The sequence below is a fragment of the Rhipicephalus microplus genome, chromosome X (genome assembly GCF_043290135.1).
Source record: "Rhipicephalus microplus isolate Deutch F79 chromosome X, USDA_Rmic, whole genome shotgun sequence".
Taxonomy (NCBI): domain Eukaryota; kingdom Metazoa; phylum Arthropoda; class Arachnida; order Ixodida; family Ixodidae; genus Rhipicephalus; species Rhipicephalus microplus.
Window position 1 is genome coordinate 163,399,488 of NC_134710.1, and position 16,066 is coordinate 163,415,553.

The window sequence follows — 16,066 nt, forward strand, 5'->3', positions numbered from 1 at the left end:
TAAGCTGCACAGATGGCCTGCAAGGCGGACGAGGTGGCCGAGAGGTTAAGGCCATGGACTGCTAATGCATTGGGCTCTGCCCGCGTGGGTTCGAATCCCATCCTCGTCGAGTCGTGTAACTTTTTTTCTTCTCCCAGTGATCGGTCTTCAGCACTAGTGTGAAAGCTGCACGAATGGCCTGCAAAGTGGACGAGGTGGCCGAGAGGTTAAGGATTGACTGCTAATTTATTGGGCTCGGCCCGCATGGGTTCAAATCCCATCCTCGTCGAGTCGCGTAACTTTTTTTGTTCTCCCAGTAATCAGTCTTCGACACTAGTGTGTAAGCTGCACGGGTTGCCCGCAATGCGGACGAGGTGTCCGAGAGCTTAAGGCGATGGACTGCTAATCCATTGGGCTCTGCCCGCGTGGGTTCGAATCCCATCGTCGTCCAGTCGCGTAACTTTTTTTGTTCTCCCAGTGATCGGTCTTCAACACTAGTGTGAAAGCTGCACGAATGGCCTGCAAAGCGGAGGAGGTGGCCGAGAGGTTAAGGCGATGGACTGCTAATCCATTGGGCTCTGCCCGCGTGGGTCCGAATCCCATTCTCGTCGAGTCGTCTAAATTTTTTTTTGTTCTCCCAGTGATGGGTCTACGACACTAGTGTGTAAACTAAACGGATGGCCTGCAAGGCGGACGAGGGGGCCGAGAGGATAAGGAGATTGCTTGCTTATTTATTGGGCTCGGCCCGCGTCGGTTCGAATCCCATCCTCGTCGAGTCGCGTAACTTTTTTTTTTGTTCTCCCAGTTATCTGTCTACGACTCTAGTGTGTAAGCTTCACGAATGGCCTTCAAGGCGGACGAGGTTGCCGAGAGGTTAAGGCGATGGACTGCTAATCCGTTGGGCTCTGCCCGCGTGGTTTCGAATCCCATCCTCGTCGAGTCGCGTAACTTTTTTTTGTTTTCCAGTGATCGGTCTTCGACACTAGCGTGTAAGCTGCACGGAGGGCCTGCAAGACGGACGATGTGGCTGAGAGGTTAAGGCGATGAACTGCTAATCCACTGGGCTCTGCCCGCGTGGGTTCGAATCCCATCCTCGTCGACCCGCGTAACTTTTTTTGTTCTCCCAGTGATCAGTCTTCGACACTAGTGTGTAAGCTGCACGGATGGCCTGCAAGGCGGACGAGGTGGCCGAGAGGTTAAGGCGATGGACTGCTAATCCATTGGGCACTGCCTGCGTGGGTTCGAATTCCATCCTCGTCGAGTCGCGTAACTTTGTTTTTGTTCTCCCAGTGATAGGTCTTCGACACTAGTGTGTAAGCTGCACGGATGGCCTGCAAGGCGGACGAGGTGGTCGAGTGGTTAAGGCGATGGACTGCTAATCCATTGGGCTCTGCCCGCTTGGGTTCGAATCCTATCCTCGTCGAGTCGCTTAATTTTTTTGTCTTCCCAGTGATGGGTCTGCGACACTAGTGTGTAAACTGCACGGATGGCCAGCAAGGTGGACGAGGGGGCCGAGAGGTTAAGGAGATATACTGCTAATTTATTGGGCTCGCCCCGCATCGGTTCGTATCTCATCCTCGTCGAGTCGCGTAACTTTTTTTTGTTCTCCCAGTGATCGGTCTTCGACACTAGTGTGTAAGCTGCACGGATGGCCTGCAAGGCGGACGAGGTGGCCGAGAGGTTAAGGCGATGGACTGCTAATCCATTGGTCACTGCCCGCGTGGGTTCGAATTCCATCCTCGTCGAGTCGCGTAACGTTGTTTTTGTTCTCCCAGTGATCGGTCTACGACACTAGTGTGTAAGCTGCATGGATGGCCTGCAAGGCGGACGAGGTGGTCGAGTGGTTAAGGCGATGGACTGCTAATCCATTGGGCTCTGCCCACTTTGGTTCGAATCCTATACTCGTCGAGTCGCGTAATTTTTTTGTCCTCCCAGTGATGGGTCTACGACACTAGTGTGTAAACTGCATGGATGGCCAGCAAGGCGGACGAGAGGGCCGAGAGGTTAAGGAGATATACTGCTATTTTATTAGGCTCGGCCCGCATCGGTTCGAATCTGATCCTCGTCGAGTCGCGTAACTTTTTTTTGTTCTCCCAGTGATCGGTCTTCGACACTAGTGTGTAAGCTGCACGAATGGCCTGCAAGGCGGGCGAGGTGGCCGAGAGGTTAAGGCGATGGACAGCTAATCCATTGGGCTCTGCCCACGTGGGTTCGAATCCCATCCTCGTCGAGTCGCGTAACTATTTTTTGTTCTCCCAGTGATCGGTCTTCGACACTAGTGTCTAAGCTGCACAGATGGCCTGCAAGGCGGACGAGGTGGCCGAGAGGTTAAGGCCATGGACTGCTAATGCATTGGGCTCTGCCCGCGTGGGTTCGAATCCCATCCTCGTCGAGTCGTGTAACTTTTTTTCTTCTCCCAGTGATCGGTCTTCAGCACTAGTGTGAAAGCTGCACGAATGGCCTGCAAAGTGGACGAGGTGGCCGAGAGGTTAAGGATTGACTGCTAATTTATTGGGCTCGGCCCGCATGGGTTCAAATCCCATCCTCGTCGAGTCGCGCAACTTTTTTTGTTCTCCCAGTAATCAGTCTTCGACACTAGTGTGTAAGCTGCACGGGTTGCCCGCAATGCGGACGAGGTGTCCGAGAGCTTAAGGCGATGGACTGCTAATCCATTGGGCTCTGCCCGCGTGGGTTCGAATCCCATCCTCGTCCAGTAGCGTAAATTTTTTTGTTCTCCCAGTGATCGGTCTTCAACACTAGTGTGAAAGCTGCACGAATGGCCTGCAAAGCGGACGAGGTGGCCGAGAGGTTAAGGCGATGGACTGCTAATCCATTGGGCTCTGCCCGCGTGGGTCCGAATCCCAGTTTCGTCGAGTCGTCTAACTTTTTTTTTGTTCTCCCAGTGATGGGTCTACGACACTGGTGTGTAAGCTGCACGGATGGCCTGCAAGGCGGACGAGGTGGCCGAGAGGTTAAGGCGATGGACTGCTAATCCATTGGGCACTGCCTGCGTGGGTTCGAATTCCATCCTCGTCGAGTCGCGTAACTTTGTTTTTGTTCTCCCAGTGATAGGTCTTCGACACTAGTGTGTAAGCTGCACGGATGGCCTGCAAGGCGGACGAGGTGGTCGAGTGGTTAAGGGGATGGACTGCTAATCCAGTGGGCTCTGCCCGCTTGGGTTCGAATCCTATCCTCGTCGAGTCGCTTAATTTTTTTGTCTTCCCAGTGATGGGTCTGCGACACTAGTGTGTAAACTGCACGGATGGCCAGCAAGGCGGACGAGGGGGCCGAGAGGTTAAGGAGATATACTGCTAATTTATTGGGCTCGCCCCGCATCGGTTCGTATCTCATCCTCGTCGAGTCGCGTAACTTTTTTTTGTTCTCCCAGTGATCGGTCTTCGACACTAGTGTGTTAGCTGCACGAATAGCCTGCAAGGCGGGCGAGGTGGCCGAGAGGTTAAGGCGATGGACTGCTAATCCATTGGGCTCTGCCCGCGTGCGTTCGAATCCCATCCTCGTCGAGTCACGTAACTTTTTTTGTTTCTCCCAGTGATCGGTCTTCGACACTAGTGTGTAAGCTGCACGGATGGCCTGCAAGGCGGACGAGGTGGCCGAGAGGTTAGGGCGATGGACTGCTAATATATTGGGCTCTGCCCGCGTTGGTTCCAATCCCATCCTCGTCGAGTCGTGTTACTTTTTTTTGTTCTCCCAGTGATCTGTCTACGACACTAGTGTGTAAGCTGCACGAATGGCCTACGAGGCGGAAGAGGTGGCCGAGAGGTTAAGGCGATAGACTGCTAATCCATTGGGCTCTGCCCGCGTGGGTTCGAGTCCCATCCTCGTCGAGTCGCGTAACTTTTTTTGTTCTCCCAGTGATCGGTCTTCTACACTAGTTTGTAAGCTGCACGAATGGCCTACAAGGCGGACGAGGTGGCCGAGAGGTTAAGGCGATGGACTGCTAATCCATTGGGCTCTGCCCGCGTGGGTTCGAGTCCCATCCTCGTCGAGTCGCGTAACTTCTTTTTGTTCTCCCAGTGATCGGTCTTCGACACTAGGTTGTAAGCTGCACAAATGGCCAACAAGGCGGACGAGGTGGCCGAGAGGTTAAGGCTATGGACTGCTAATCAATTGGGCTCTGCCCGCGTGGGTTCGAATCCCACCCTCGTCGAGTCGCGGAACTTTTTTTTGTTCTCCCAGTGATCGGTCTTCGACTCTAGTTTGTAAGCTGCACGAATGGCCTGAAAGGCGGGCGAGGTGGCCGAGAGGTTAAGGCGATGGACTGCTAATCCATTGGGCTCTGCCCGCGTGGGTTCAAATCCCATCCTCGTCGAGTCGCGTAACTTTATTTTTGTTCTCCCAGTGATCGGTCTTCGACACTAGTGTGTAAGCTGCACGGATGGCCTGCAAGGCGGACGAGGTGGCCGAGAGGTTAAGGCCATGGACTGCTACTGCATTGGGCTCTGCTTGCGTGGGTTCGAATCCCATCCTCGTCGAGTCGTGTAACTTTTTTTTCTTCTCCCAGTGATCGGTCTTCAGCACTAGTGTGAAAGCTGCACGAATGGCCTGCAAAGCGGAACAGGTGGCCGAGAGGTTAAGGATTGACTGCTAATTTATTGGGCTCGGCCCGCATGGGTTCAAATCCCATCCTCGTCGAGTCGCGTAACTTTTTTTTGTTCTCCCAGTAATCAGTCTTCGACACTAGTGTGTAAGCTGCACGGGTTGCCCGCAATGCGGACGAGGTGTCCGAGAGCTTAAGGCGATGGACTGCTAATCCATTGGGCTCTTCCCGCGTGGGTTCGAATCCCATCCTCGTCCAGTCGCGTAACTCTTTTTGTTCTCCCAGTGATCGGTCTTCAACACTAGTGTGAAATCTGCACGAATGGCCTGCAAAGCTGACGAGGTGGTCGAGAGGTTAAGGCGATGGACTGCTGATCCATTGGGCTCTGCCCGCGTGGGTTCGAATCCCATTTTCGTCGAGTCGTCTAACTTTTTTTTGTTCTCCCAGTGATGGGTCTACGACACTAGTGTGTAAACTGAACGGATGGCCTGCAAGGCAGACGAGGGGGCCGAGAGGATAAGGAGATTGCTTGCTTATTTATTGGGCTCGGCCCGCGTCGGTTCGAATCCCATCCTCGTCGAGTCGCGTAACTTTTTTTTGTTCTCCCAGTTATCTGTCTACGACACTAGTGTGTAAACTGCACGAATGGCCTTCAAGGCGGACGAGGTTGCCGAGAGGTTAAGGCGATGGACTGCTAATCCGTTGGGCTCTGCCCGCGTGGGTTCGAATCCCATCCTCGTCGAGTCGCGTAACTTTTTTTTTGTTTTCCAGTTATCGGTCTTCGACACTAGCGTGTAAGCTGCACAGAGGGCCTGCAAGACGGATGAGGTGGCCGAGAGGTTAAGGCGATGGACTGCTAATCTACTGGGCTCTGCCCGCGTGGGTTCGAATCCCATCCTCGTCGACTCGCGTAACTTTTTTTGTTCTCCCAGTGATCGGTCTTCGACACTAGTGTGTAAGCTGCACGGATGGCCTGCAAGGCGGACGAGGTGGCCGAGAGGTTAAGGCAATGGACTCCTAATCCATTGTGCACTGCCCGCGTGGGTTCGAATTCCATGCTCGTCGAGTCGGGTAACTTTGTTTTTGTTCTCCCAGTGATCGGTCTTCGACACTAGTGTGTAAGCTGCACGGATGGCCTGCAAGGCGGACGAGGTGGTCGAGTGGTTAAGGCGATGGACTGCTAATCCATTGGGCTCTGCCCGCTTGGGTTCGAATCCTATCCTATCCTCGTCGAGTCGTGTAATTTTTTTTTGTCTTCCCAGTGATGGGTCTACGACACTAGTGTGTAAACTGCACGGATGGCCAGCAAGGCGGACGAGGGGGCCGAGAGGTTAAGGAGATATACTGCTAATTTATTAGGGTCGGCCCGCATCGGTTCGAATCTCATCCTCGTCGAGTCGCGTAACTTTTTTTTGTTCTCCCAGTGATTGGTCTTCGACACTAGTGTGTAAGCTGCACGAATGGCCTGCAAGGCGGGCGAGGTGGCCGAGAGGTTAAGGCGATGGACTGCTAATATATTTGGCTCTGCCCGCGTTGGTTCGAACCCCATCCTCGTCGAGTCGTGTTACTTTTTTTTTTGTTCTCCCAGTGATCTGTCTACGACACTAGTGTGTAAGCTGCACGAATGGCCTGCAAGGCGGACGAGGTTACCGAGAGGGTAAGGCGATGGACTGCTAATCCGTTGGGCTCTGCCCGCGTGGGTTCGAATCCCATCCTCGTCGAGTCGCGTAACTTTATTTTTTGTTCTCCCAGTGATCAGTCTACGACACTAGTGTGTAAGCTGCACGAATGGCCTGCAAGGCGGACGAAGTGGCCGAGAGGTTAAGGCGATGGAGTGCTAATCCATTGGGCTCTGCCGGCGTGGGTTCGAATCTCATCCTCATCGAGTCGCGTAACTTTTTTTTGTTCTCCCAGTGATCTGTCTACGACACTAGTGTGTAAGCTGCACGAATGGCCTGCAAGGCGGACGTGGTGGCCGAGAGGTTGAGGCAATGGACTGCTTATCCATTGGGCTCTGCCCACGTGGGTTCGAATCCCATCGTCGTCGAGTCGCGTAAATTTTTTTTGTTCTCCCTGTGATCGGTCTTCGACACTAATGTGTAAGCTGCAAGGATGGGGCGCAAGGCGGACGAGGTGGCCGAGAGGTTAAGGCGATGTACTGCTAATCCATTGGGCTCTGCCCGCGTGGGTTCGAGTCCCATCCTCGTCGAGTCGCGTAACTTTTTTTTGTTCTCCCAGTGATCGGTATTCGACACTAGTTTGTAAGCTGCACGAATGGCCTACGAGGCGGACGAGGTGGCCGAGAGGTTAAGGCGATGGACTGCTAATCCATTGGGCTCTGCCCGCGTGGGTTCGAGTCCCATCCTCGTCGAGTCGCGTAACTTTTTTTTTGTTCTCCCAGTGATCGGTCTTCGACACTAGTTTGTAAGCTGCACGAATGGCCTACAAGGCGGACGAGGTGGCCGTGAGGTTATGGCGAAGGACTGCTAATCCATTGGGCTCTGCCCGCGTGGGTTCGAGTCCCATCCTCGTCGAGTCGCGTAACTTCTTTTTGTTCTCCCAGTGATCGGTCTTCGACACTAGTTTGTAAGCTGCACGAATGGCCGACAAGGCGGACGAGGTGGCCGAGAGGTTAAGGCGATGGACTGCTAATCCATTGGGCTCTGCCCACGTGGGTTCGAGTCCCATCCTCGTCGAGTCGTGTAACTTCTTTTTGTTTTCCCAGTGATCGGTCTTCGACACTAGTTTGTAAGCTGCACGAATGGCCAACAAGGCGGACGAGGTGGCCGAGAGGTTAAGGCTATGAACTGCTAATCAATTGGGCTCTGCCCGCGTGGGTTCGAGTCCCATCCTCGTCGAGTCGCGTATCTTTTTTTTGTTCTCCCAGTGATCGGTCTTCAACACTAGTTTGTAAGCTGCACGAATGGCCTACAAGGCGGACGAGGTGGCCGAGAGGTTAAGGCTATGGACTGCTAATCCATTGGGCTCTGCCTGCGTGGGTTCGAGTCCCATCCTCGTCGAGTCGCGTAACTTTTTTTTGTTCTCCCAGTGATCGGTCTTCGACACTTGTGTGTAAGCGGCGCGAATGGCCTGAACGGCGGACGAGGTGTCCGAGAGGTTAAGGCGATGGGCTGCTAATCCATTGGGCTCTGCCCGCGTGGGTTCGAATCCCACCTTCGTAGGGGTGCGTAATTTTTTTTGTTCTTCTAGTGATCGCTTGACAATTATTACTTATTTTATTTTGCAAATACCTCACAGGCTTCAAGTAGGAGCATTACGTGAGGGGGATTATACAATAGTGATTTGAAAAGAACACAAAACAACGAAAAGAATTCAAAAGGTACGTATTATACAATTGCTAAAATATTAGATAACATACACTGTACTATTATGACACTAATATGCATTATATATTTTTGAACGGTTCGAGATGTCAGTGTACAATGAATGAACACGTATATAAAATAGATGCTTAGGAAACACTCACATATATAATTAGTATTTTATTCTGATTACTTAGTAATAATAATTAGTATATTATTCCTATTAGTATTTTATTCCTATGCATTCGTGATTACGCCACGTAATCACGAATGCATACCACATCATCAGGAAGGTTATTCCATTGAACTACGGCACATGCTAGCGCGGATGCGTTAGATGCTTGTGTGCGGCCGAAATGACGAGCGAAACTATGCTGAATATGACGCCTTGCGAGATGTGCGATGGGGCTTTGTTAGTGGCAATGTATTCCCCGCCGCTGTGGTCTAGTGGCTAAGGTACTCGGCTGCTGACCCGCAGGTCGCGGGCTTGAATCCCGGCTGCGGCGGCTGCATTTCCGATGGAGGCGGAAATGTTGTAGGCCCATGTGCTCAGATTTGGGTGCACGTTAAAGATCCCCAGGTGGTCGAAATTTCCGGAGCCCTCCACTACGGCGTCTCTCATCATCATGTCGTGGTTTTGGGATGTTAAACCCCACATATCAAATTAGTGGCAATGTATTTACGTGCGTGCTGTAGATGACTTCATGGAATAAACATCGAGTAGCTGTCTTCCTGCGCGATTCCAGGTATGGTAGTGATAACGAAGCCTTCATGTTAGTCACACTGGAATAGCGATTGTAGTCACGCGCAATGAAACGTGCAGCGCGGTTTTGCACAGATTATAGTGAGTCGATCAGATAGGCTTGGTGAGGTGGCCAGATGGATGATGCGTATTCAAGTTGTGGACAGAGAAATGTTTGATATGCTAGTTTACGTGTTATGGATGGCGCCATATGAAGATTACGTTTCAGGTATCTGTGTGTGTGCGACGCAGTGGCAGGAATTTTTTCAATGTGCGTTGACCAGGATAGACTCGAAGTGAAGTTAATGCCAGGGTGCTTATAGTGGTCTGTTGCCAATATAGGTTTATTGTTGAGGAAATATGTGTAAGTCGAGTTTGACTGCTTTCGGTTGGATGTCATTAGTTTACAATTTGCAGTGTTTACCGTCATCTGCCACTTTGAGCACTAGACTGTGATTTGGTCGAGATCCTGTTGTAATGCCAGATGGTATGTTGGACTAATAATTTTGCGGTATATGATGCAATCGTCGGCGAACAGACGCATGTTTGATGAAATATGAGATGGAATGTCAATCCCACCCTTGTCGACTCGCGTAACTTTTTTTTGTTCTCCCAGTGATTGCTCTACGACACTAGTGTGTAAGCTGTACGAATGGCCTGCAAGGCGGACGAGGTGGCCGAGAGGATTCCACTTCCGGCCGCGATAGCGAGTGGACGAGTTTGGAATGGGCTCTGTCGGAGCGGTATCAGCGGCCGTTTGTGGGCGCGGAAACAGGGTGTCAGCTGCCTCGGATAACGAGTATCGCGTTGTTCTGCCTAGTCTGCCTTCAGGACGTATGGATTTGAATACTGTTTTCGTGCATGTGGATGTAAGGGCACGGCCCTACCGTGTAGAAGACTTCAGGGATACGCCGAGTGATTTGAAACTGCTCTCCGAGGTTTCGACCTTGGGGGCGTATCAAATGAATCACGCTTGGGCCGTCACGTTCAAATGTGCCGAAGGTGCGAAGAGGCTGGTGGAAAAAAATCGGCAGATCCCACGTACCTGGGAATCAACTGTATGCGATGCACGCGGAGAGAAGGTAACCGTGTTCACTTTTTTTATTGAGCGACACGTCATGAAATTACGCTAAATATACGTGGAAGTGTTGCACGCAGAGACATAGGTTGAAGAGCTGCAGATGTTTATATAACCACTGTTCCACTTGCACAACGATGTCAGCTGGAAATGTGTTTTAGCAACACCAGAAGCTGATATGAAGCGCTGATGCTCACGAAGATGCTGACCCTTGACACTGCTACTTAAATCGATTTCAGCGAGAGACACTTTGCCACAATTGACGTTAACCCGACGTGACGGCTGTATGAAAGGAGTACATATGTAATGTTTATAAAATTGGGTAGGCAGCACTGCAACCACTATTGAGGTTTCACGAATATTAACGTCTATTTGGAAGGTAGTTTCGAGACCTGGCGTAGCTCTGTGGTATAATGCTTGACTGACATGCAGAATGCCTGGGTTCGATTCCTAGTTGCATTCGTCGGGTGGCCAACGCTGCCTATGCCAGGTGTTGTTTTTCTAACACTGACATTTATTTTATTCCTTAATTCGTTGGGTCAACGCTACAGATGTCGGGTATTGCTTAACGCCCACGCGTTAAAATTACCCATGTGTTTTCTCGTCGTTCCTGGGTAGATACTAAGTGTCAGTCACCTGTGGCACATACCCGCTTACCAGCGGCACATACCCGCCCGTGAGTACGTGCCACTGTCTGGCGAGAAGTGTTTGACGACGTACGCGACGGGATTTTGACATTATTTATGTCTTGACCAGCGCGTCATATTCGTCAAACCATCTTACCCTCCCATGGTAAGTTTAGTTCACGCCAAGGTAAGGGGGTCACCACGAGAGCAACCAAACGTAAGCGGCTAGATAAATGGATACGCTCAAAGTCACCGAAGTTTACTAAGAAATACTTCGCATTTAAAAGCGCAAGTGAAAGTGAAGGGCTAGCGTTGCGTCCTCAACGATCCATTCAACCAGGAGCTTCGGTCTAAGCTGCACTGGCTCTTGCCTACCGTTCCGGACGACGACGTGCGAGCGGCCTTCCTGAACTATGGCAGAGTGACCGATATTATCAAGGAACGGTGGAAAGTCAGTGGTGTGGCTGAAAAGGCGTCAACGACACAAAATGTGACGATGACACTTAAGGCGGCAGTCAAGCCAGAATATTTGACCCATCAGACAAGGATTGCTGGTGAGCTGGCCCTTGAGGTGGTGCCGGGAAGGGCACCGCTATGCCTTCGTTTCCAGTGCACCGGGCACACTCATCGGGACTGTAAGGTACCACGCTGCACGTTGTGTCGTCGCTTTGGACAAAACGAGTCGGAATGTGTCCGTACCTACGCCAGTGTTGCAGGGCCCGTGGGGTGCGACGACCACTCGGAGCTCCTAATGAATGAAGCAGATTCCGAGGCAGCAGCGAGAGTGAAGGCAAAAAGTGCCACGACGAATAGCATGCCAGCTGAGCAAATCTCGGGTGAGAGAGCTCACATAAAGTCGACGAACCTCAAAGCCGAAGATACATTGCTGGGGAAAAATGATTCCTCGGAAGCACTGCTGAGTCAGGAAGACAAAAGCGGCGTGACAGAGGTGGTCGGCAGAGAAGCAGTGAAGGTAATGTACATTTCCAGGAAGGGCACCACGACGAACAAGCGATCACACGAAGGCGCCAAGTGAGAGAGTGAATCTACCGACCCAAGCAGTCCCGGTGAACCTCCAGCAAAAGCAGCCCCTGTAGGTCGGCCGATAGTGCGGCCACGGGCGAACATCCCTCAGGATCGGAGGCCAATGGCGATAACGATGCCACCGCCACCGGCCATGTAGCAGTAAGCTGTGGAAGCCCCGATCTATATTGCGGGCCCCAAGGTCATGTGTCGACAAGAGCATAAGCCAATACTGTGGGTCTGTATTATAAATTATTCCAATGGCGCTGCCAGATAAACCCTTGAGATTTGCTACAATCAATGTTCGAGGGCTTGCGGCGAGGAGAAAACAACGACAGTTGTATAGACTGGTGATCGAACAATATTTAAACATCATTGCTATACAAGAAACCAAAATTGTAAGTGATGATGAGACCAAGAGTATGGTGCTACCTTTCATGTCAATGTGCTACGCGTGTGTGAGTCACGCCATAGGGCGATCCGCGGGGTGCGTTTTTTCTGGGCGCCAACACCCGGGCCTTCAAGGGAAGGGTGTGAGGTCGGACTTGGCGGGGCGCATGGTTTTGTGTGATTTTCGTTTTGGTTCAGTTGAATGGCGAGTGATATGGCTTTATGCTCCTAATTCACTCGATGAACGAAGACATTTCTTCGAGAGTGTCCAAAATTACTACAACGTCGAAAGAAACCTGGTACTTATGAGGGGCTTCAATTGTGTACTGGCAGCGCGTGATAAATCAAGTGGTACAGCGTATAGAGACGCCAGCACGGCTGGGCTTCGCAAAATAATTGATGAAAACGGCCTTGAGGACGTGGCAAAATGCTTAGATTACGACCTCATTGCGCGCTTCACGCATTTCCAGCCACGCCAGACTGGACAGAGTGTACGTTCCGGCTGAATTTATAGCACTTGCGCAAGAATATCGTGTGCAGTCGGTGTCATTTAGTGACCATTGTCTAGTCATGTTCGACGTTACTAACAAAGAGAAAAATCGAAATAAGTTTGCGTAGGAATTATGGAAACTTAATGCTAAAATTTTGGAGGATGGTGTTTCCCGTGAGAAAGTGTTAGCCCTGCTCGACGACATAAAGAACCAGCCAAACTCAACAATATGTGAAAGATGGGAAACAACTAAGCAAATACTTAAATTGAAGGCACTTGAAGGGGCCAGCGCTATAAAGCACGAAAAGAATAAGTACGAGGAAAACCTGCGGCAAAGCTTGCAAATGCTAACATATGAAGCAAGCCTATCGCCTGGGACGTTCAAAGACGACATTTACACGCTGAAGCAAAAACTTGAGCGGACAGATATCGAACGCTATCGGGGGGCGTTGGTGCGAGCTAGAGTAGAAGCAACGATAATAGGCGTGGCGCCAACTAAGAGAGCCATCGCAAAGAAAAGAAAGTGGGCCCAGTGGAACGAGATTTGCGAAGTTGAACAAGACTGTGTTATGTTAAATGAACAGAGTGACATTGAACACGTGTTCACAACGTTCTACAGAAAGCTGTTCGCGCGTTGCCCGGTGGACGCGGGGGGTTTCGAGACGGAATTAATGCCTTCAATGCCACATAGGCTCACATAGAGATAATGATTATGACTGGCGCGTCGTCCCATCTGTCCTTACTGTCACTGGCTGCGGCCATCCGACAGTCCGATCTGGAGACAAAAAATTGGCCCCGTATCTGCATGTAATCTGCAAATGTCGTCGAAATACGATAGTCTGGCGTGTGGAGAGAGTGAACAAAACATTTATTTGATGTTCTGCGCAAAAAAAAAATGGGGAATGGTATTCCGGAGGTGCTGCGTTAGAGTGCCTGGAGCGTGCAGCGGAGGCGAACGAGCGCATCAAGTCACGTCACATGTGAGACTTGAGCGCCATCTGGCAGTTTTTTTTTTTTTTTGAAAACAAAGCGCGTGGCCCTGAGACGGGCGTGCGTGCCCGTCTCAGAGGTGAGAAGGTGTAGAACGCAAGGCGACGGGTAGGTGCCACCACCGTGTCGTCTTAGCAAAGCGTCGGAAACTCAGTTCTTCGTGCAAGTGTTGCATGGTCAGCGCAGCGTGATAAGCGCAACGGTTGTTAGAATTACTTATGTATGTATTTTCTAGTAAAAGACGAACATGCAGAATATATACGTGTTGTTATGGTGCCTCAGATATGCGCAATAATTTCTTTTTAATTGACAATCGCACACGTAGGAACGCTAATTCTTGAGCAACATTGGTGGGCGCTGCGGATGAGGTCGGCCGCCGTTCGGAGAACCTCCTGGTGCTGTTGAGAGTACGTAGTTTGCGGTAACGGTGCACAGGCAAATGTACAGACAAACCTAAGTTTTTGCGTCGAAGGTCATCAAAGAAGACTATCGTCTTTATAATATTGGCCAATGTTTGATTCAGGCAAGCCATCTAATGCAGTAGTCCGGTACAACGAAACGTTACCATTCTCGCTACCGCAATGCAGCTTCGGACATTGGAACAGATAGAAAGAAGGTCGGATCAACTGCCTCACCTTTAATATTGTGTCAGCGCGGCCGGAAACTTTGGACAACCTCCGCACGTGTGGCATACCCAGAGCACCGCCACCACGACACTGCAATCACATTCTAGGCTTTTTATTCGAAAGTGATGTCGATCTACGCGTCGCAACCTATTCGTCTCTGCCTAGTGAAGCCATTCTTCACAGCCTCGTTGGCAACTGCCATTTCAACATTTCAAATTCAAATTCAAGTTCAAATTCATTTCAATATTAAAGGAGACATTTTAGAAATCACAACAGTAATGCTGTGGGGTGAAAGCAAAAAGCCATTAAGGCTTGACAGAGGCTTTTGCACCACCAGACAACATAGCAACAGCTACAGTCATTACACAATATTAGAAGAAACATTGCGTACGAAAGGAACATTAGGAATGTTTTATTACAGGCAACTATTTAATGTTAGTGGCAGTAAGTAGTACATCATTTGTCGACCATTTGTGTACGTGTGTCAGGGATCTTCCACTCTCCAGTGGCTTGTGTGCTATAGCGGCTGGTGTAGGATGTCAAACGCGCTAAATCAGCAAAAAAAAGAACCACGCTTCTTTCGAGAATTACGATATCGCTGCATTAAAACTTAATTGTACATGTCGGGTATTCGTTGTAAATTAAGGGCTTCGAAAATCGGTCTGGTATGCCCATTGCGTGGAATAGCTGCAAGTATGCACACAGTTTTTTTTTCTGTAACCTATATATTCGGCCTAAGTTCTTTTACATTGTGGTGCTCCATTCCAAAAAGCAGTAACTTAATGTAGATAAAAATAAAGAACTATATAGTAAGAGTTTATTTTTTGACAAAAGTAAACGCAAACGTTATAGGACACCTACTGTAAGAAAGATTTTAGTGTGAATAGGATCAGATTGCTCGTCCCATAGCATGTTTTCATGGAAAATTACTCCAAGCGTTTTCACCTGGGGCTCAATATTGATGAATTCAGAACTTTAAGGCCAAACTTTAAAAGTAGTTAACGCCTCGCATTCACGACGCGGTGGTCCAACGTTCGATTCTGTGCACTGGAGTATTTCTTCTTGCATTTTTTTTTCTTTCTTGCGTTTTCATACATATATAGATACGTATACATACATTATGCATGACATCGATGCCGACGCTGGCGGCGAAATCCAGCCGAGAGTGTCCACATAATTGATATCGCAATAGAATGAGTCTGTAATTCGACATGCTATTTTGGTCCCCACCTTTGAAAACAACCGCAACTTTACCGAAGCCACTAAATGGTGCCACCATTTGTTTTTAGTTTTATAATTTTGACGTTGCTGACGCCAATAAAAATGCCGACGAAGTAGAGGCTAATAGTTTTGCTGTCAAAAATAAATAAATGAACAAACAAAGCCGAACACTTGAAATCATTGTCTAAGTTATGCAAGTTCATTCGCGTAGCACACCTGCCTGACCTAAATTTGATTAGTGCCCGTTGAACGTATACATATAGTGTGAGGGAACATTCATTCATTTTTACATCTTCAATCTTCTAACAGCCTAACTCAGTGTGCGCCTGCGAAAACCTGTTAACCGTACGAGCGCGAACTTGTCATACCACTACACCCGGTTGCACATGCATGGGGACAATTTCAATGATTGATTGATATGTGGGGTTTAACTTCCCAAAACCACTTTATGATTATGAGAGACGCCGTAGTGGAGGGCTCCAGAAATTTCGACCACCTGGTGTTCTTTAACGTGCACCCAAGTCTGAGCACACGGGCCTACAACATTTCCGCCTCCATCGGAAATGCAGCCGCCGCAGCCGGGATGGACAATTTCACTCATTAGTCGACTTACACACTCAGACCCAGATCAGGCCATAAGTCATAATTAGTCTGAGCCAGTCTATGTGAGCTTGAATCCAAGTGAGTCCAATTGAGAATATTGTTTAGTTTGAGAACGAGTGAGGCCTAAGCGCAAAATATATTTATCGGGTGAGCCTGAGTGAGCTGCACCTTTTATTAGCACCGAGATATTACTCTTTCTACCTCATGTTTAGAATTACTATCTGCCTAGTATGGGCTTACGTATATATACAAGTGTATTCACACATATATCAACACAGTGGCGTTCATGCGCCAGCTCAATATTTACGGGTCAGAGAAAAGAGTGATGGAGAACGAATCGCGGACCTGCACTGGCAAACCCTTTTACGGGAGCTTTTATGAAAAATATATCACATGAGTCACGTATTCCATGAAAAT

At 49.7% G+C, this 16,066-nt stretch overlaps 35 non-coding genes across 35 annotated transcripts; all 35 read left to right on the forward strand.

The window, feature by feature from the left end:
* Positions 1-27: 27 nt before the first annotated feature.
* On the forward strand, positions 28-109 carry TRNAS-GCU (transfer RNA serine (anticodon GCU)). The gene has a single exon. It is a non-coding gene; the product is annotated as a tRNA-Ser (tRNA).
* Positions 110-347: 238 nt separating this feature from the next.
* TRNAS-GCU (transfer RNA serine (anticodon GCU)) lies at positions 348-429 on the forward strand. Its single transcript has one exon. It is a non-coding gene; the product is annotated as a tRNA-Ser (tRNA).
* Positions 430-508: 79 nt separating this feature from the next.
* Positions 509-590, forward strand: TRNAS-GCU (transfer RNA serine (anticodon GCU)). Its single transcript has one exon. It is a non-coding gene; the product is annotated as a tRNA-Ser (tRNA).
* A 245-nt stretch (positions 591-835) lies between these two features.
* Positions 836-917, forward strand: TRNAS-GCU (transfer RNA serine (anticodon GCU)). Its single transcript has one exon. It is a non-coding gene; the product is annotated as a tRNA-Ser (tRNA).
* Positions 918-996: 79 nt separating this feature from the next.
* Positions 997-1,078, forward strand: TRNAS-GCU (transfer RNA serine (anticodon GCU)). Its single transcript has one exon. It is a non-coding gene; the product is annotated as a tRNA-Ser (tRNA).
* A 79-nt stretch (positions 1,079-1,157) lies between these two features.
* Positions 1,158-1,239, forward strand: TRNAS-GCU (transfer RNA serine (anticodon GCU)). Its single transcript has one exon. It is a non-coding gene; the product is annotated as a tRNA-Ser (tRNA).
* An 81-nt stretch (positions 1,240-1,320) lies between these two features.
* On the forward strand, positions 1,321-1,402 carry TRNAS-GCU (transfer RNA serine (anticodon GCU)). Its single transcript has one exon. It is a non-coding gene; the product is annotated as a tRNA-Ser (tRNA).
* Positions 1,403-1,642: 240 nt separating this feature from the next.
* Positions 1,643-1,724, forward strand: TRNAS-GCU (transfer RNA serine (anticodon GCU)). The gene has a single exon. It is a non-coding gene; the product is annotated as a tRNA-Ser (tRNA).
* An 81-nt stretch (positions 1,725-1,805) lies between these two features.
* TRNAS-GCU (transfer RNA serine (anticodon GCU)) lies at positions 1,806-1,887 on the forward strand. Its single transcript has one exon. It is a non-coding gene; the product is annotated as a tRNA-Ser (tRNA).
* A 240-nt stretch (positions 1,888-2,127) lies between these two features.
* Positions 2,128-2,209, forward strand: TRNAS-GCU (transfer RNA serine (anticodon GCU)). The gene has a single exon. It is a non-coding gene; the product is annotated as a tRNA-Ser (tRNA).
* Positions 2,210-2,289: 80 nt separating this feature from the next.
* TRNAS-GCU (transfer RNA serine (anticodon GCU)) lies at positions 2,290-2,371 on the forward strand. The gene has a single exon. It is a non-coding gene; the product is annotated as a tRNA-Ser (tRNA).
* Positions 2,372-2,609: 238 nt separating this feature from the next.
* On the forward strand, positions 2,610-2,691 carry TRNAS-GCU (transfer RNA serine (anticodon GCU)). The gene has a single exon. It is a non-coding gene; the product is annotated as a tRNA-Ser (tRNA).
* A 79-nt stretch (positions 2,692-2,770) lies between these two features.
* On the forward strand, positions 2,771-2,852 carry TRNAS-GCU (transfer RNA serine (anticodon GCU)). The gene has a single exon. It is a non-coding gene; the product is annotated as a tRNA-Ser (tRNA).
* An 81-nt stretch (positions 2,853-2,933) lies between these two features.
* Positions 2,934-3,015, forward strand: TRNAS-GCU (transfer RNA serine (anticodon GCU)). The gene has a single exon. It is a non-coding gene; the product is annotated as a tRNA-Ser (tRNA).
* Positions 3,016-3,096: 81 nt separating this feature from the next.
* On the forward strand, positions 3,097-3,178 carry TRNAS-GCU (transfer RNA serine (anticodon GCU)). The gene has a single exon. It is a non-coding gene; the product is annotated as a tRNA-Ser (tRNA).
* Positions 3,179-3,418: 240 nt separating this feature from the next.
* TRNAS-GCU (transfer RNA serine (anticodon GCU)) lies at positions 3,419-3,500 on the forward strand. The gene has a single exon. It is a non-coding gene; the product is annotated as a tRNA-Ser (tRNA).
* Positions 3,501-3,742: 242 nt separating this feature from the next.
* TRNAS-GCU (transfer RNA serine (anticodon GCU)) lies at positions 3,743-3,824 on the forward strand. The gene has a single exon. It is a non-coding gene; the product is annotated as a tRNA-Ser (tRNA).
* Positions 3,825-3,903: 79 nt separating this feature from the next.
* On the forward strand, positions 3,904-3,985 carry TRNAS-GCU (transfer RNA serine (anticodon GCU)). Its single transcript has one exon. It is a non-coding gene; the product is annotated as a tRNA-Ser (tRNA).
* An 80-nt stretch (positions 3,986-4,065) lies between these two features.
* TRNAS-GCU (transfer RNA serine (anticodon GCU)) lies at positions 4,066-4,147 on the forward strand. The gene has a single exon. It is a non-coding gene; the product is annotated as a tRNA-Ser (tRNA).
* An 80-nt stretch (positions 4,148-4,227) lies between these two features.
* Positions 4,228-4,309, forward strand: TRNAS-GCU (transfer RNA serine (anticodon GCU)). Its single transcript has one exon. It is a non-coding gene; the product is annotated as a tRNA-Ser (tRNA).
* Positions 4,310-4,390: 81 nt separating this feature from the next.
* TRNAS-GCU (transfer RNA serine (anticodon GCU)) lies at positions 4,391-4,472 on the forward strand. Its single transcript has one exon. It is a non-coding gene; the product is annotated as a tRNA-Ser (tRNA).
* A 240-nt stretch (positions 4,473-4,712) lies between these two features.
* Positions 4,713-4,794, forward strand: TRNAS-GCU (transfer RNA serine (anticodon GCU)). The gene has a single exon. It is a non-coding gene; the product is annotated as a tRNA-Ser (tRNA).
* Positions 4,795-4,873: 79 nt separating this feature from the next.
* On the forward strand, positions 4,874-4,955 carry TRNAS-GCU (transfer RNA serine (anticodon GCU)). The gene has a single exon. It is a non-coding gene; the product is annotated as a tRNA-Ser (tRNA).
* Positions 4,956-5,197: 242 nt separating this feature from the next.
* Positions 5,198-5,279, forward strand: TRNAS-GCU (transfer RNA serine (anticodon GCU)). The gene has a single exon. It is a non-coding gene; the product is annotated as a tRNA-Ser (tRNA).
* Positions 5,280-5,359: 80 nt separating this feature from the next.
* Positions 5,360-5,441, forward strand: TRNAS-GCU (transfer RNA serine (anticodon GCU)). The gene has a single exon. It is a non-coding gene; the product is annotated as a tRNA-Ser (tRNA).
* Positions 5,442-5,520: 79 nt separating this feature from the next.
* Positions 5,521-5,602, forward strand: TRNAR-CCU (transfer RNA arginine (anticodon CCU)). Its single transcript has one exon. It is a non-coding gene; the product is annotated as a tRNA-Arg (tRNA).
* Positions 5,603-5,683: 81 nt separating this feature from the next.
* Positions 5,684-5,770, forward strand: TRNAS-GCU (transfer RNA serine (anticodon GCU)). Its single transcript has one exon. It is a non-coding gene; the product is annotated as a tRNA-Ser (tRNA).
* Positions 5,771-6,176: 406 nt separating this feature from the next.
* On the forward strand, positions 6,177-6,258 carry TRNAS-GCU (transfer RNA serine (anticodon GCU)). Its single transcript has one exon. It is a non-coding gene; the product is annotated as a tRNA-Ser (tRNA).
* A 406-nt stretch (positions 6,259-6,664) lies between these two features.
* On the forward strand, positions 6,665-6,746 carry TRNAS-GCU (transfer RNA serine (anticodon GCU)). The gene has a single exon. It is a non-coding gene; the product is annotated as a tRNA-Ser (tRNA).
* Positions 6,747-6,826: 80 nt separating this feature from the next.
* TRNAS-GCU (transfer RNA serine (anticodon GCU)) lies at positions 6,827-6,908 on the forward strand. The gene has a single exon. It is a non-coding gene; the product is annotated as a tRNA-Ser (tRNA).
* An 81-nt stretch (positions 6,909-6,989) lies between these two features.
* TRNAS-GCU (transfer RNA serine (anticodon GCU)) lies at positions 6,990-7,071 on the forward strand. Its single transcript has one exon. It is a non-coding gene; the product is annotated as a tRNA-Ser (tRNA).
* An 80-nt stretch (positions 7,072-7,151) lies between these two features.
* On the forward strand, positions 7,152-7,233 carry TRNAS-GCU (transfer RNA serine (anticodon GCU)). Its single transcript has one exon. It is a non-coding gene; the product is annotated as a tRNA-Ser (tRNA).
* An 80-nt stretch (positions 7,234-7,313) lies between these two features.
* Positions 7,314-7,395, forward strand: TRNAS-GCU (transfer RNA serine (anticodon GCU)). Its single transcript has one exon. It is a non-coding gene; the product is annotated as a tRNA-Ser (tRNA).
* An 80-nt stretch (positions 7,396-7,475) lies between these two features.
* TRNAS-GCU (transfer RNA serine (anticodon GCU)) lies at positions 7,476-7,557 on the forward strand. Its single transcript has one exon. It is a non-coding gene; the product is annotated as a tRNA-Ser (tRNA).
* Positions 7,558-7,637: 80 nt separating this feature from the next.
* TRNAS-GCU (transfer RNA serine (anticodon GCU)) lies at positions 7,638-7,719 on the forward strand. Its single transcript has one exon. It is a non-coding gene; the product is annotated as a tRNA-Ser (tRNA).
* The last annotated feature ends 8,347 nt before the right edge of the window (positions 7,720-16,066 follow it).